At 36.9% G+C, this 9,597-nt stretch overlaps 1 protein-coding gene and 1 long non-coding RNA gene across 2 annotated transcripts in view; both read left to right on the forward strand.

The window, feature by feature from the left end:
- Positions 1-616: 616 nt before the first annotated feature.
- On the forward strand, positions 617-1,794 carry LOC128651905 (uncharacterized). The gene is made up of 2 exons (XR_008401215.1): positions 617-692; positions 1,397-1,794. It is a non-coding gene; the product is annotated as an uncharacterized LOC128651905 (long non-coding RNA).
- A 1,869-nt stretch (positions 1,795-3,663) lies between these two features.
- Positions 3,664-9,597, forward strand: part of SENP7 (SUMO specific peptidase 7) — a 625,329-nt gene continuing 619,395 nt past the window's right edge. Inside the window, exon 1 of the mRNA XM_053707566.1 lies at positions 3,664-3,767. The gene's annotated coding sequence lies outside the window, so the exon portion shown is untranslated. The remainder of the gene's footprint in view (positions 3,768-9,597) is intronic.

Consider the following 9,597-nt stretch of genomic DNA (forward strand, 5'->3'; position numbering starts at 1 on the left):
AATACTAAAGACTTTGATGTAACCATAGATGACACCCTTAAGTTCTCTGCTAAAATCAAGGCAGTGACACACCCCTGCAAGCTCATGCTTTACAAAAATTGTAGAATTCTACTTAACCGCACTCATACAGGAACTTGTCATCTCACGCTTTAATTAATGCAACTAACTCTTGCATAGAGGCTCAAAATCTAAATGTATGCACCTACTATGAGTCATTCTGGATAAGAGTCTGCTGCTAAATGGAAAAAATCTAATTGTAAATTGGACCAAAGGAAATATGGTAATGAAATTGAGTTTCTAGTTACTGATGGGCATTTGAGGTTTCATTAATGTTATTTTAGCAGCAGGTTAATATGTTGACAGCACTCATATTTTAGTTTTGAAAACAAAGGCCACCATTGAAATGCATTGCAATGTGTGAAATTTCAATGGTGGCATTTATTTTTAAAAAAATGGTGGCAACAAAATATCCCACTGCCAGAAGAACAGAAATGAAACCTAGCATGGCCATCATTAATTCAAACAACACAAAAAATTGTATATGATGTAAGTATGACAATTATGAGGGGAAAAAAAGTAGATGACATTCTTTATATACTATATGAAATGTTTATTTCAGTGTTCAAAAAAGAAGAAGAATGCTCAATGTGTGCGGGTCAAACAACTGATGATGACAATGCAATCATTAACGGGTTAGTGACCTTTATTTATATTGAAAACAGCTGAATATTATGTTGACAAATGTCAATAGGGGTTAATATATTATATATATATATATATATAAATATATACATGGCAATAGGGCATAGGGGGTAAGATATTCATTATATTTGCAGTGATTTTGGGGTGCGGCAGATTAGGGGTTAATAAATTGAATGTAGTGTTTGCAATGCGGGAGGGCGGCGGATTAGGGGTTAATAGGTAGTTTATGGGTGTTAGTGTACTTTGTAACACTTTAGTTATGAGTTTTATGTAACTGTTTTGCTGCGTAAAACTCATAACTACTGGTCTCAGATGCTGGTACGAATTTTGTGGTTATAGAGTGTAATACAAGCTTTTTCGCCTCACCTCAAAACTCGTAATGGCAGCTCTATGGGAATCCCATGAAGTGCAGGACTGACATTGCATTACAGGCTAAACCGTACAGCTATACCGACAAGACTTGCAATGACTGCGTTGCTGTTTTAATGCTGAAATTACCATTTTTTCAGTGTTAAAACTCAAACGCAAAACTCGTAATCTACCTGATAGAGTGGTATTAATGTACTATTTTTCTTTTTAATTGATTCATATTGAATGTGTCATGCTGTATCATGTTTCATTTGATTTGAACAGTTGTTAGAAATAGACTGTGCTATTGTCAGCATAATAGACTCTTATGTTTTTCCTCTTGCAGATTGCATGTGCAGATTGCCATAGATGGTACCATACTGCATGCATCAATATGACAAACCAACAATACAACAGAGCAAGGAAAGAATTGTGGAAGTGTTGTCTCTGCAGTTGATTTAAAGATGCATTGGCAATTTGACACCCCTAAAGTACATGTTCCTATCCCGAAATGTTAATATCTGTATTTATCTTGATTTAAAAATATCCATTTTGTTGAACCTAATAATTTTTAGTGCTAATGTGTACCTTGCAATACACATTTTACTATTTTAAATAAAGAGCAAGTTTTCTGTGTGAACTGAAGTTAAATAAAAACATTTAAATAGGCGATACAAATATCTATACTCCATAACTTTTTTTCTATATTTTTCTGAAATTTGATAAAACTATAAAAGTTTGATATTCCGGATTTGCGTATAATTACCTAGAACACAATAAACATGTATGTCTGTGTATGCATATAAGTATGCTTAAGCATATACAATATACATATACAATAATTATAGTAGTGACATGATTATTACAAGAGTTAAGATTTTAAAATTAAGAAAAATGTCAATTTGAAATTTTGAAAAACTAAAGGGTGTGCAACGTTCCCCATCTTCCCATGTTCAAGAATATACAATCATTATAGTGGTGACATGATTATTTCAAAAGTTAATGCAATTTTTAAATTTCAAGAAAAATGTAAATTTCAAATTTTGAAAATGAAGTTTTGAAAAACTAAAGGGTGTGCAACGCCCCCCCCCCCCCACAATCCAGAATATACAATCACTATAGCAGTGACATAATTATCTCAAGAGTTATTGCATTTTTTAAGTTTCAAGAAAAATGTAAATTTAAAAAATTAAATTTTGACAAACTAAAGGGTGTGCAATGTTCCCCATCCATCCACGATCAAGAATATACAATCATGTTAGTAGTGAGATGATTATTTCAAGAGTTATTGCAGTTTTTAAATTTAGAGAAAAAATAAAATTTCAAATTTTGAAAATGAAATTTCAAAAAACTAAAGGGTGTGCAACGCTCCCCATCCCCCCACGATCAAGAATATACAATCACGTTAGTAGTGAGATGATTTCAAGAGTTATTGCAGTTTTTAAATTTAGAGTAAAATTTCAAATTTTTAAAATGAAATTTCAAAAAACTAAAGGGTGTGCAACGTTCCCCATCCCCCCACGATCAAGAATATACAATCACGTTAGTAGTGAGATGATTATTTAAAGCGTTATTGCAGTTTTTAAATTTAGAGAAAAATGAAAATGTCAAATTTTGAAAATAAAATTTCGAAAAACTAAAGGGTGTGCAACGTTCCCAATCCCCCCCACGATCAAGAATATACAATCATGTTAGTAGTGAGATGATTATTTCAAGAGTTATTGTAGTTTTTAAATTTAGAGAAAAATGAAAATTTGAAAATGAAATTTCTAAAAAATAAAGGGTGTGCAACTTTCAGGGTGTGCAACATTCCCCATCCCCCCACGACCAAGAATATACAATCATTATAGTCGTGACATGATTCTTACAAAAGTTATTGCTATTTGAAGAGGTGAATGTCTGTCGAATCTCCAATATGAAACCAACTTCACTGCAGTCAAAATAATATATGTAAAGAGCCATCATTTCACACACATTCTTTAACATGTGTATTTACACTCAGCTGGATACATACATTACCCATAGCTTAACTAAAACATAAAGATCACATGCATTTATCAAGAAAAAAATCCAGCCATTGTTTCTTCTCAAATGGCTACTATAAGAATTCTAAAAAAAGAAAGTTTTCCTTGTGCACGGCTGCTAACTTGATTATCACTTGTCAGCGTTGCCCCGTTAGCTCTTCCATCACACAAGCTAAAAGCTATATTACATTGACTATCTTTTTACATATTTGTTTTGTATTATAAAACTCGAGCAAATCGAGCTATTCAACGTGCCTAGTTTTCTCGTCATCACTAGTAGTAAACTCTAACCAAGTCACGTGGTACCTGTTTCGGAAACCAATACGGAAGTGACTTCAAACTCTGTTACCAGGAAGCTCCACTCCTGTCGTGCTGGAACGCCCCTTCTCATACTCATTGACCCCGCCCTTCTCTTATGTTTTGTTGTTTGGCGAATCAATCAATTTATGTTCCGCAACCTGTGTGTGGTGTACATTTTTCTGAGGGTGCGTTACATTTTAGCTTTACCGAAAACAAAAAGCAAAAGCATTTTAGGGGGCGTCATTGAAAAAAAGTGATTTCAAATAATTATGTTTTCTCAGGTTACCATGTTTTGCTTTGGCGTTCAATAAAGATTTTGTTGAAAAAAAAAGTAAATACGGATGCTGACGTCGTCTGCTAAGTGCTACTGTTTATATCGCTACGTCTGAGGAGGTGGGTGAGGGGTATTTGTGAGTGGGGTGGATAGCGACAGCATCGGTTTACATTGTGTGTAAGCGGGGTACAAGATGCAGTGCTTTTGATAGTGTTTTAACATAAACCCCCCAATATTTTGTTATCTTTGTAGGCTTCGGTCTGTTTAAAAGCTTGGTGCATTTCTACAGATAACTGTAATGGTGACAACAATATAGATACGTTGCACTTTTTATTAATATTCTTATTATTTATCAGCAGTACCTGTGTAGTCACGCCTGTCTGCAGAAGTGCACTCAGCACCTGTAGGACCAAAACCTATGCAGATGACAGTTAAATGCTCGCTATATTATTGCTGCTCGGGAAAAGCAATAATAAAAAACATTTTTTTCTGCCACTCGTTTCAACCCTAGTTCTCGTGTTACCTGTCGTTTACAAATGACAATTTCCTGTATGTCGAAGTAACCTTTGGATTATTGGAGACTAATGTAATGGCATATTTTTTTTATTTTACTTTTTATAGGCTGTTTTTTTATTGTCATGTTAGGGATGAAGTTTGCAATGACTATTGCAATTTCAGTGTTTTGTTGTAAGGGATTGCAGTATCAGTTACTAAACTTCACTGCTGCTCTGAAATATTAATAAAACTATACATTTGGAAACATTATATAATATTAGGAAAGACAGTTTTAATTAGCCATTAATACAATATAATAAGTGTAGGGTGTTAGTATTGGTGTGCTATATATATCATAACTGGCAAAGGTTAAGTGGCCTAGAAGTTTCATGATTTATATTTAGTGTCATATTGTCTCCCTATAGAAAGTATAGAAGGTAATGCTTATAATTTTGATTTGGTGTCAGTTGGAGGTCTATTTTTATTACTGTCTTTTTTAATTAATTAACATATTTATCTCTTTCTCAGCCTGTTTTCATAGTTAAATTGACTGTACTACATTTCTGGTAATCTAGCAGCAAACGTGTTCCATAGAATCAAGCACAAGTGACAAGATCAGCTGCTTTGTAATAGTACCCTATTCTACAACAACACACAGTGACTTTTTTAAAACGCTTTAGGAGTTTATTCCTGTCAGGAGCATCTTCCAGTTCTTCCATACTTTTGTTGAGTTGAAAAACCTACATTTTAGTGTTGAAAATCAGTGGTTGTTAATACATATCATATTTTGAAAAAATTTGGCAATTATTTTTAAAATTGTGTGTAATGGTAGGGTAAACATGTTCAATATAGTCCTGCTAGATTAATTTGCCTGTATTGATTAAAAGAAAGACCAACCTGGCACTGAAAAATATGTTTTCTTTTGGGAACCAATTATCCCATTACAGTAATAACGTGTAAAGGGACATGGAAAATAAACGTTCATGATTCAGACAGTGCATGCAGAAAAAAACAAAACACACACGTACGTACCTAAAATTGCCTAGGTATGTAATTCAACAAAGGACACCAAGAGAGTAAAGTCAATTTGATAATCGAAGTAAAACATTTTTTTTTTTTTTTTTTTAATTTCTTGCTCTATCTGAATCATTACATTTTAATTTTGACTTTCATGTCCCTTTGAACAAATGGTAAATAAAATCAACCCTTACTGGTAACAATTTTTAAATAACATGTATGCCAAAATAGTACATGGTGAAGGGAGAATTGAAAAATAATTTCTTCTGCATAGCCATTCTTTTTGTTTTACATTGAGCCTTCATTTATTCTTACTTTTAATCCACTCAGCCAAACCCCCCATCTCAAACAACTTGTGCATCAGTGGATGAGGGGTAACTAGATGTAGGGTTATGTTCCTTGTGCTTTTGACTAGTAGACAACAAATGCATTGCTCAGAGGTTTTCAGTATTATTTTGTAATCTCTTTTAAAAGGTCTGTTTTACCTTTTTATACTTCACAGGTAACTGTTTCCTAGCAATAGGATAGTCGCCAAAAGCATTATTACAGTATCTATATTTTGGTAAATAATAGTTTGGTCAAATATCATAGGATACACTTTTTTTGCACCAGATTTCTTGCCAACCTAGTGCATGCTTAGTGGGAAATGCTATGTTTGGCAATATAGTTTTTAAAGATCTCCATAGACAAAGACTAGCAGTACAATGAGTAGTACTGAAGAGGTCAGTGACTTTAAATGTAAAGGATGCCACCTTTGCTAAATGTCAGTTTGTGAAATATCTGTGTTGCTCAACTCTAATTTCTATTATTGTAAAGTGGAAGCGTCTAGAAGCAACAGCCCAGTCATGAAGTGCTAGTCCACGCAAACTCACAGAGCAGGGGTTGCCAAATGCGGAAGTGCGTAGCACATAAAATGCTTATTATCTGTTGCATAACTCACTACAGAATTCAAAACTGCCTCTGGAAGCAACATCAGTACAAGAACTGTACATCATTAGATTCATTAAATAGGTTTCTATGACTGAGTAGCTTTTGCACAAGCATCACACCAACATGCGCAATGCCAAGCCTCAGCTGGAGTGGTGTAAAGCACTCTGGCACTGGACTCTGAAGCATTGGAAATGTATTCTCTGGAGTGATGAACTGTGCTCCTCTATCTGGCACTCCTATGGAAGTATCTGGGCGTGACAGATGACAGGAGAATGATATCTACTGTAATGCATAGTGCCTACTGTAAAAATTGGTGTACGTGGGATAATGATCTGTGTTTTTTTATCAGTGTTTGGATAAGCCCCTTAGTTGCATTTTAAGGGTCATCTTAATGCTACAGAATATAGAAAAAAATTATGTCCGTGAAGACATGGTTTGATGAGTTTGGTTTGGAAGAAGTAGAATGACTTGCACAGAGCCCTAACTTCAACCCGATTAAACACCTTTGGGATGAATTGTAACACCTATTGAAAGTCAGGCATTCTGGTACAACATCAGTGCCTGACCTCACAAATGCTCTTTTTACTGAATGAGCTAAAATTCTAACAGACACACACCAAAAAAAATCTTGTGGTGAGCCTTCCCAGAAGAATCACATCTGTTATAGCCAGAAACGCGAAAGGGCCAACTCCAAAATAATGCCCGTGATGTTGGCATGAATTGCCCAACAAGCTTGTATAGGTGTGATGGTCAGGTGTCCTTATACTTTTGGCTTTTTTGTGTCAGCTTCTAAAATTATAGGTTTTATCCACAGTTCAACCTCATTTTTGCATCTGAAGTATTTACACAACATCAAAGGTATAGATCAAAATTGAAATGTGCATGGGTGTATTTAAATTTTAAATAGAAGTGTTTTTGCAATATACGTCTATTAGCAAAAAATGCTTCTAGGAAGATTATTACTATTTTTCAGCAGCATACTCTCATATACTGTGTGGGCATGTGCACACGTATTCAAGCTCAGAGATCTGGTGGTGCTGATCTATTGCCCTCCTCGACTGGTATTGCTTGACAGCTTTTCTGTCTGGCTTCTTCACTTTCTTTTTTCAAATATAACCACTCTAATACTCGGGGTGTCAACACTTCCATTGATAACTCATCTGCCCCTTCTGCCTCTAAACTTCTTTCACTCACATCCTCCTTCGGTCTCTCAATATCCACCCTACTCAACGTGACCGACACTCTATTGACCTGTTTTTTTCCCCCTACCTCTGATCTATATCTGACTTCACCTTTCGCCCCTTTCCCATTTCAGACCACAATCTGCTCACCTATAATCTTAATATATCGGCTAAACCCACTTCTCCTTCTCGCCCACGCACCTGTAGAACTCTGAATGCTATTTATCCGCTTCAATTTTCCAAACTTATTTAACATCTCATCCCTCATACTTTTCTATAAGCTGATATGATCTTGCTACAGCCCACTATAATAAAACCCTCTCCTCTGCACTAGACACTCTTGCTCGCCCCCAACTGCGCAAAATCCCACACAGTAAGTTACAACCCTGGCACTCTAAAAAAACGCACTACTTGCAAAAATGCTTCTGCACTATTAAGTGAGTCTGGAGTAAATCTCACTCCAAACCTGATTTCATCCACTATAAGTTCATTCTTCGTTCATACACATCTGCCTTCACTTAGTCAAGCAAAGCTACTTTTTTCTCTTAAATCTATTCTTTCCTCAAATCCTAAACGAGATTCCTTTCCCCACCTGCACCACCCCCTCCGTCTATCTTTAGTGCTCAAGACCTGGCAGACTACTTTTTAAACAAAACACATACATACATACATACATCTGAAGCACCATCCCGACACTAACCTACAATCTTCCAACTCCACCCCCAGTCAACCCCTCTGCCACTCTCTGCATATTCCCTCCAGCCACTGAGAATGAAGATTGTTTCTTACAATCTTCCACACGCCTCACTACATGCACACTCAACCTTATCCCTTCCCAGCTAATACCTTCTCTGTCTTCCACTCTCACTGTTGCTCTTACTCACATCTTAAACCTATCCTATTCTACCGGTTCATTCCCATCTTCTTTCAAACGTGCAAAGGTCACTCCCATACTCCAAAAAAGCCTCCTGTGGTCCTAATTCTCCTGCAAACTACCACCCCATATCACTGCTTTCACTAATATTAAAACTGGAAAAACTAGTTTATGACCACCTAACCCTCTTCTTATCCTCCAACTTCGTGTTTGACCCACTGCAGTCTGGCTTCTGCGCCCAACACTCAACTGAAACTGCCCTCCCCAAAGTTACTATCGATCTTCTTTCTGCTAAAAGTAACAACCACTAAGCTATACTTATCTTAATTGACCTCTCACCTGCCTTTGACACAGTTGACCACCCCCTTCTCCTACAGACCCTCATCTTTCTTGGTCTCTGTGACCCTTCTCTCTCTTGGATCTATTCTTATCTTTCTCACAGGTCCTTTTCTGTGTCATTCGCTGTCAACTCCTCCTCTTTGATGCCTCTGTCTTTTGGAGTACCTCAAGGCTCTGTCCTGGGTCCTCTACTCTTCTTCATTTATATTTCTTCACTGGGTAAACATATCAACAGCTATGGATTCAAATGTCACCTCTGTGCTGATGACACTCTACCTCTCCTCACCTGCTCACTCTGTCCTTTCTCATGTCAGTGACTGCTTATCTGGCATTTCGTCCTGGAAGACCTCTCAACACCTCATAATTAACATATTAAAAACTGAGCTCCTTCCAATCCCCCCTCTAGCTCAACTCCGATTTCTGTCTTTTCTATCACTGACAACGGCATCACTATCTCCCCATCACCCCAAGTGCGCTGCCACCGAGTTACACTTGACTCTAACCTCTCCTTCACTCCCCACATCCAATCGCTCTCTTCATCCTGCCTCAACCACCTTCGCAATATTTCCAAAATGTGCCCGAGTGCTGACACATCCACTCCATTGTAATTTCTCTACTGCAGTAACCGACTCACTGGCCTTCCTCTCTCCTGCCTCTCCCCCCTTCAATCCATCCTAAATGTCCCTGCAAGGCTAATCCACATTTCTCGTCGCTCTGTATCTGCTGCACCTCTCTGCGAATCCCTTCACTGGCTACCGATTCACAGCACAATTAAAGGGACAGTCTACTCCAGAATTCTTATTGTTTAAAAAGATAGATAATCCCTTTATTACTCATTCCCCAGTTTTGCATAACCAACACTGTTATTTTAATACACTTTTTACCTCTGTGATTACCTGTTTTTTAAGCATCTGCAGACTGCCCCTTATCTCAGTTCTTTTGACAGACATGCATTTTAGCCAATCAGTGCTGACTCTTAAATAATTCCATGGGAGTGAGCACACTTATTTATATGACACACATGAACTAGCTGTGTCTAACTGTCAAAATGCACTAAGATAAGAGGCAGTTCAACGGTCTAGAAATTAGCACATGAGCCTACCTAGGTTTAGC

The sequence above is a fragment of the Bombina bombina genome, chromosome 3 (assembly GCF_027579735.1).
Source record: "Bombina bombina isolate aBomBom1 chromosome 3, aBomBom1.pri, whole genome shotgun sequence".
NCBI classification, from domain to species: Eukaryota; Metazoa; Chordata; class Amphibia; order Anura; family Bombinatoridae; genus Bombina; species Bombina bombina.